This window comes from Mustela lutreola, chromosome 3, assembly GCF_030435805.1.
Source record: "Mustela lutreola isolate mMusLut2 chromosome 3, mMusLut2.pri, whole genome shotgun sequence".
In the NCBI taxonomy this organism is placed as follows: Eukaryota; Metazoa; Chordata; class Mammalia; order Carnivora; family Mustelidae; genus Mustela; species Mustela lutreola.
Window position 1 is genome coordinate 166,485,726 of NC_081292.1, and position 8,521 is coordinate 166,494,246.

At 45.0% G+C, this 8,521-nt stretch overlaps 1 pseudogene; it reads left to right on the plus strand.

Annotated features, from left to right (window-relative positions):
* Positions 1–4,269: 4,269 nt before the first annotated feature.
* LOC131828268 (U4 spliceosomal RNA) lies at positions 4,270–4,353 on the plus strand (annotated as a pseudogene).
* The last annotated feature ends 4,168 nt before the right edge of the window (positions 4,354–8,521 follow it).

The window sequence follows — 8,521 nt, forward strand, 5'->3', positions numbered from 1 at the left end:
AAGTGACCACAAAAAGTACTGATACAAAATGTTTAACTTTCAAAGGAGCAGATAACAGGGAAAAAAAAGAAAACTTTCAACCTAACAAAGTCAGGAAAGAGAAAAAAAAACTAAGGAAAATAATGTTGGAGGGGAAATGATGTTAGAAATAAGTCCCAATATGTCAGTCAACTCAATAAATGTAAATGAGTTAAATTCTTTCTAAAAATGCATATTTTTTTAAAAAAAGAACAGATACTAAAACTGAAGCCTTGACTAGACACCAAGATAAAGGGATCTGAAAATCCTAAATAAAGTATCAGATTCACAAAGGAAAGAGTTGAGAACTGGCTTTGAACTCACACCTTCAAGAATATGGTGAGAACATATATTTGTGGGGACAGTATAGATTTGTGGAACATGTCTGTGGTGGAAGAAGTGTTTATAGCTGAATCCTCCCAAGAGGGAAGGGTCGGAGGGGTGACACTTCCCCCACCCCCAAGAGAATGGGCTCAGCTGTGGTTCTTGGAGAAGCTGTATAGGTTTGATGCTGAGGGCTTGCTCTAGACTGATGACTTCCTCCTGTCCAAAATGAAGGGTGACCAGATGCTTTCACGGGAGTGTGAAGGCTCATACAACCAGAGGTGGTTAGACACAAGTAGCCCTCCTATACCAGATGCCAGGCATACAAAAGAGAAGGGAGCAGTGTGGGAGACAGGGGCAAGAGACAGACAAGAAACAGAAATAGGTATGCACATGCACACACATGCACACACACACACAGCAGCTACGTGAGGCCCTGCCCTGGAGGACCACCCAAAGTGTCTAAAGGACTTTCAGCAGCAGAAGCCACAGGAGAGTTGCCCTCTCAGATCCAAGCAGAGAGGCAACTAGCAAATCAGATCCCAGAGGTCCTGCACAGGGGTGCCAGTGAGGGCATGAACAGCTCTGAAGAAATGAAAAGTGCCCCCATGAGAGCTGTTTAAAACCTCCACTGGACCTGCAAAGAGGAAGTACCCCCCAACAAACACACACACATACACTCCTCTCTTCTCTCCAAGGATTCAAGCCTGGTCAAGGGTGGCACCTCCACAGGGGCTGTCAACTCCACAACCACAAAGCTCATGGGGGAACAGAGTGGCAGTGAATGCCATCATTTCAATTAACAGCTCAGAGGCACTTATTCGATTTCTGAATTGAGATGTGTTTGAGGTGGCACACTAGAGGTCAAGGTTAGTATGGGACCTGCCCAAGCCATGACCACCAATAAGCACACTTTACAAAGACAGGGGACAAAACTAAAGTCTTGCCCTCACTGTGACATAAGTCGTGTTTCCTGTACATACTAGTTACAAAATATTCAGCTACACACAGTGCATGAGAGAAACACCCTGAACACCCCAAAGGCAAGGAAACACAAGGTGTAAATAAAGAGATGAGAAAGAGGCAATCGCTGAACAAGGAAATCTTCCCTGGCTTTATAAATATTGGACAAAAGAGACTTTAAGGCAAAAAGTATTATTAGGGATAAAATGATCATTTTTAAGGATAAAAACAAGAGCTCCCTGGGAGATGAATAATCTTCAGTACACATACATCAGATAGGACAGCCTTACCACATACAAAGCAAGAATTGACAGAACCATAACAAGTTGGATAACAAATCCAAAATCAGAGCAAAATAGTCGAACACACTTCTCTCACTAATAGATAAATCAAGCTTTCCACATATCAGCAAGAATAGAAATGACTGAAACATGCTAATTGACATATGGGATATAGATAGACTGGCTATGGAGATGAGAGATAGAGATGAAGATGGCATGGGGCTGGAGGTGGGGTAGTGCTAGAGATGGAGATGGGGATAGGGATGGAGACAAAGATGGGCATGGGGGTGCAGATGGGGTTGGGGTTAGAGATAGGGATGGAGATGGGGAAGGAGATGGGGACGGAGGAGCACATGAGGATGGGAATGGAGATGGGGATGGGAAGGGGTTGGGGATGGGGAAGAGATGGGATAGAATGGAGATGAGGACGGAACTGAAGATGGGGATGGGGACAGGGTTGGAGAAGGGAATGAGGTTGGAGAAGGGAATGGGGACGGAGATGGGAAGGGATGGGATGAAGATGTGGATGGTAATAGAGATGGGGATGCGGATGGAAATGGGGTGGCGATGGGGATGGAGAGGGGATGTGGATAGAGAGGGGATGGGGAGGGGATGGGGATGGAAGCCAGGATCGGGATAGAGATCAGGATTAGGGGTGGAAATGGGGATGGAGACAGAGGGGGGGGGGGATCTCCCAGAGCCACAGATACAGACTATGCATTCTTTTCAAACTCATAAAATATGTTTTTTAAATTTGAGTACATACATAATGGATCACAAAGGAAGTACTGAAAAATTCCAATGATTTGAAAACATGCACTCCACAATGATTTTATAAATAAAATTTTAAAGTCTGCTAAAATACACCCATACATTTGGAAACGAAAGAGCATGTTTAAATAATTCGTGGATCTGGAAGAAATTGTAATGGAGATTATAAATACTGAGAACTGAATGACAACAAAGGAACTATACTCAACAATCTGTGGGAAGCAGATGAAAGGATACAGGGAATTTATAATATGAATATACATATATTAGAACACAAGAGAAATTTCAAATTAATGAGCCAAGCATTCACTATGAGAATTTAAATACGAAAATCAATGTAAAACAAAGGAAAAACAAAATAAGAAAATAAGAAAGTTCACAATTATGGAAATCACAAATCAAGAAGTAATGGAGAAATGAAGTAAAGTAAAGTAAAGGAGAAATGAAAAACCTCAAAAGCTGATTCTTTACAAAGGATTGGTAAAAAAAAAAAAAAATACAAATTCATTTCTTGATTAACCAAGAAAAAAGGCTTAAATAAATATCAGAAATGAAGAAGAAAAGAATCACTGCTAAGTAGTGATCAAGGTACAAATTAAATGAACAATTGTGGACTAATATATTTGGAATCTTATATAAGGTGAACAGTTTTCTTCAAAAAAAAAAAATAAAGAAAGAAAGAAATTACTGAAGCTTCTCTTTTTAATAACATGCTCCAAATCCTAGAAGAAGAGGGAAGACTATCTCCTTTATGAGGCAAGCCTCCCTATGGTAACAAAACCAGATGAAGCAGGAAAAATAGGAAAATTATATGAAATTTATGCACAGCAAAGGAAATGATCAATGAGATAAAAAAAAAAAAAAGCAACGTGTAGAATAGGAGAAAATATCTGCAGACCACACATCTGATAAGGCGTTAATATATAAAACGTATTAGGAATTCATATCACTCAATGCCAAAAAGGCAAGTAATCCAATCGGAAAACGGGCAGAGGACCCGAATAAACATTTTGCCCATAGAAGACACACACATGGCCAACAGGAACTTGAAAGGGTGTGCACCAGCGCTCACCAATCCTCAGGACCATGTAAATCAAAACCACAATTCACATCTGCTGGTTGGCTTTGATTATCGAAAGGATAAGAAGTTAAGTGTTGGTGAGCAAACACTTCAAAGTAAAGGGAACCTTTGGGCATGGTTGGTGGGAACGTGAATTGGTGAAGCCACTGTGGAAAAGGGCCCTATGGCCCAGTAATTCCATTTCTGGGTATACATCCTGAAGAAATCAAATCGGTATCTCAGAAAGATATCGGCATTCCCGTGTTCATTGCAGCGTTACTCACGGTAGCCAAGATGTGGAAGCCACCTAAGTCCTAAGTGTCCACTGACGGACAAATGGATAAAAAAAATGTAATGCATACATATAAAATGGAATACCATTCATCCATGAGAAAAAAGGAAATTCTGCAGCTTATGACAAGATGGTAGGAGAAATAGAAAAATGTGGAACAAAGGGTACAAGCATCCAGTTAAAAGATGAACAATTTCAATTAAATTTAAAAATAAATAAATTAGTTAAATCTTTTAAGAAAAAAAATGAATAATTTCAGAAAAAAAGATGATTTTTGGGATTCTAATATTCAGCAAGGTCACTACAGTTAGCAAATGATACTGTAAACTTGAAATTTGCTAAAAGAGCAGATTTTAAGCACTCTTACTACACCCAAAAAAAAAGTAGCTACGTGAGTTAATGGACGTGTCAGTTAACCTTATTAGGGTAATCATTTCACGATGTAGACATACATCTAATCATCACATCGTACACCTTAAATAGATGTAATTTTGTCAGTTATACCTCAATAAATCTGGGGAAGTTAAGTAGTTAATTAATTTTTTTAAGAGAAAATTACGAGCTTTGCGCAGTGGCAGTATCATAGCCAATGAGGTTTATCCGAGGCGTGATTATTGCTAATTAAAAGAAAATTACGAACAGACACTCAAAACACCAAATAAAAAACTGGCAAATAGAATCCTAAAACACCTGAGAAAAAATATAAATCATGACCAAGTTAGATGTATCTTGGGAACATAAAGATGGCTTAACATTAGATAATCTGGCGAAATGACTTGCTGTAAAAACTGGTCAAAGAAGAAAATCAGGATCACCTAAACAAATGCAAAAGAAGGCTTTGATAATACTAATGAATCACGATTAAGGGAAAGAATTCTTGCCAAGTAGGAACAGAAGGTAATTTCTTAGTCTATTAATAAGTATCTACCCGAAACCTTCCAGAGATATTCTAGTGGGAACATACTGACATTTCTCTTTAAATCTCCAAACTGGGGAACATGGAGCAACACAGCAGACTAGATGCTTCAAAAAGGTCACAAAACCCAAAAAGGGGGAACAGGGAACTGCTCTCAATTTATAGAGATTAAAGAGTGGCCCCTAAACACAGTGTGTGAGCCTGGCTGGAGCCTGGACCAAGTGAGAAACAGACACAGGGACCCTCTCTGGACAGACAGCTGGTCATGTTTCTCTGAACTACAGCCATAGAGGATCTTCAGTTTATTAATTTATACATTAGATTTATTTAATGTAATAAATAAATAATGCAATAAATACATTTATTAATGTATACATTAAATGCTTTTCCCACCAAAATCCCAAGGTACTCTTGCCTCCTGGAAATTTTCAAATTGTCCCTCAAATTATCTAGGATGAGGACGAGCTAAAGCCATGCGCTTTGCAGAAGGCCTCATTGCCTTCTGCAAACTCCCCACCCAGGAACTGCCTTGGGTCCCCATGCCCCATGCGCAAGGCCCCTGTTCTTCCCACCCCTGCCTTCAGCCCACCTGGGGCCAGAGCCACCTGTTGGAGGGTCATTATGACAGCCTTTCTGAAGTGCCTGTCAAAATGTCACCTTCTGCAGGGAAGGAAAGCCACAGCACTCAAGCTGTCTGGATGAGGGTGTGTGGAGGGATAGGGGTCTCCATCCTCCCCCGAGTCTTCCACGTCCCCGCGGCAAGGACAGAAGGTCACTGCAGCTCTCTGTGCTCCAGCTGCTGTGCCGGGGGGGGGGGGGGGGACAGTCCATCTGGATCTCTTCTGCAGAAAGAAACCAAGCCCAGAACCAACTCAGCAAAACCGAGGGCAGCCCCGCCCTGTCTCGGAGGCCTTGCCACCTTGTCACTCTCTCCCAGTCTCCTGGAAGCATGGAGCATCGTGGCCCCTGAACTCTTGTCCTGTGGACTCCTTTGCTCCCCCAGGGGTAGGACTGTTGCACTACTCGAGTGTAGCCCTCCCCACCCCCGCAAGATGCCCGTGGCTGGGCTTCCTGGCACTGTGCCAGGCCTTGGCCTGTGGGGAGGGTGGCTTCCCTGCCAAGGGCCACCTGAAAGGGACCCAAACCCGAAACTTTTACAATACAACAACCAAGGCTGCTGGGTGCAGGGGGAATCACGGAAGTGAGAACCCCGCCCCTCCAGAGCCCAGGAGCACCCCCTCCACCCCCAGCCTGGGTCATCTCCTGGAAGGAGCCCTGAGAGCCTTCTGCATTCACAATGGGAAGAACTCTGCATGACAAGGAATCCAGAAAAGGAAGATTTAGAGGCCCAGAGAGGAGGGTGAAGAGATCTGGGAACTGTTCCTGGAGGTTCCAGCTGAGCTGGCTGAAGCCTGGGAGATGGAAGGACACTTTTGTCTCTTCCCGATTATTAGCACCAAAAAGCTTTATTCTCCAACAACAGATCCTTCCAGGGAAAGCGCCACATCTCCAAGGCACGCATGGGATTCCTATCAGCATTCATAACCATCTTCCCCAACCCGTCTGGTGAGGTGGTTCCCGTGCAGCCGTAATCTCCTCCATGTGGCCTCCTGCTCAGCCAGCTTCTCAGCTAAAACTAAAATCTATTCATCAACAAATACTTGAGTATTGACTGTGCTGCCTGAGTGCGGGCTGGCTCCCAGATCCCAGTACCCCGTGTGCAGTAACACGCCATTTGTAGTGAAGTACTGCATCAGATGAGATGCAGAAACATGCTTCTCTGGAGCCTTTTCTCATGCGTGAAACTTAATGGAAATTAACGGTGAACCATTTGCATCGAGAGTAGAGAACGGGGCATCTCTGAGCTACAGGTGAGTGTTCTCCTCGTTTCTTCACCCCCAGCTGGGACCTCAGCCGGACCACAATGCTGTGTGGGTGCCCTCCTGGGGTGACCACACGGATTCCACAGACACACATGAAGAGCAGGGACGGCTTCCCACGTGGATGGTCTGACATGGAAAACCCAGGCCAATCTATTCTAAAGATGAAGCGAAGTCAAGACCCTCTCCTTACCCCTGTAAATACAGGCAGGACATTTCTCTTTCAAACTCCTTTTCCAGGAGTTTTGTAAAAGGTCCGTCTTCCTTGGCTCTTCTGTGTCTCTGCATCTGTCCCCGCTGTCAGGCATCTCTGGGTCTGTCCCCATTGGCTGTCATTCATCTGTGAGTCTGTCTCCACTGGCTGTCATGTGTCTGTGTGTCTGTCCCCACCGGCTGTCATGCATTTCCCAGTCTGTCCCCATTGGCTGTCTTGCATCTGTACATCTGCCCCACTGGCTCTTATGTGTCTCTGACACTTTCAAGTCCATTCAACTTACAGTTGAGGTAGACCCACTCCGGGACAGGGCCCCTGCCAAAGGGGGGGTGTCAAGGTGCACAGTCCTAAGAGAGTCTTGCCCGTGAGAGGTTCCCAGTCCAATTGAGGGGGAAGCAGGTGAGAGAAGGAAAAGATGACACAAGTAAATGCAGGAACACTGGGAGGGAAGGAATTTTGCCTAAGACTGAGGAAAGGAATGCTCCAGGCTCCCCAGAGCCCAGCACTGGAATTGGCCTCAATGGATCCCTTACACTGCATTTTATTTGCACATTAAGGATCATTCTAACATAAAAATCCCTCATTCTTGATCTGCTGGGTTACTAATTTCTTTGTTTTTACTTCTTATTTGGTGGCAACCTCACTACAGAAAGATTCCAATTCTTAAGGGCGGGAGCCTCACCTACTGTCCAAGCTCCCCACCAGCACCTCCATGAAGGCTACCTAATCATGGTAGTTGGCTCGGCCATGCCTCAAACTTTTTCCAGAGAGGACTGGACACATTTGGGTTTTGACCTTGGGATCCGACATGAGCAAACAAATGCCAATTTTTTAGTTTGATTTTGGGCCATCACAGGATCTTTGCAGGAAGAACATTTGGGGAGAATAACCTCACTGAGTTATTGTTCTAAGAAGTAACTGAAAAGCAGCAGGAGAGAGAGAGGGAGCAGGAACTGATGTCGTGCCATCAGCAAGACGCTAAGGTAGGAAGTGTTGCCTAGGAGTTTCCAAATGCACCAAAATGTGCCCAAAATGAAAATCCTGAAAAAGAATGAAGCTCCAGAAAGGGGAATGTGTAGGGCTATGGCACTGCTGGAGAGGGCCTGACTGTCCCTGAGTGGGCCACCCGCATGCCCAGCTGCCCCCGGCGCAGAGCATTTTGATCACAGGTCACTAGGCAACTAGGGAGGTCACATCCCAGTGAGCTAGGTTTGCGGGCTCCCCAGGGCAGGGGCCGGTTTCTCTGCTGCTTGCTACAGAAATGCTGGGTCCCTGCTCCCAGGTTCTTCCCAGGAGGACGGTGACTGTGGTACGGTTCACTCCTTGTGCAGCTGCCAGCCAGCCCAGTAGACTCAGGGGACAGACCCAGTGCCACCTGATCTGCTCCTGCTGTTTGCTGGGCTGGGAGTGGTCCGGAATGAACTGATGTGTTCAGACACCTCGAGGGCTGGTGTCTGCTTTGGCACCTGCGGAGTGGTGGCAAGACAGCCACTTACTCCCACAGTCACCCCCTCTGGGGTCTTGTCATTGCTTGACATCCTCTGCAAGCCACAACAGTGGGCCCAGGTCCTAGCCAGGGGACAAACTGGTCAAAATGGTCCAACTTTACAGAAAAGACAAAGCATGGAAGACGGGGGAGCCCTGGAATAGAACATTGTAGAAGATCCCTAGATCTAATGTAGAAGATCCCTAGATCTGATAGGGACCAGAAACTGGCTCTACTGGTGGCCTTGGCCAAGGGATTTAGTCCCTGTGCCTCAGTTTCCTCACCTGTTCTGTGGACAAGTTTGGTCAAAGATTCC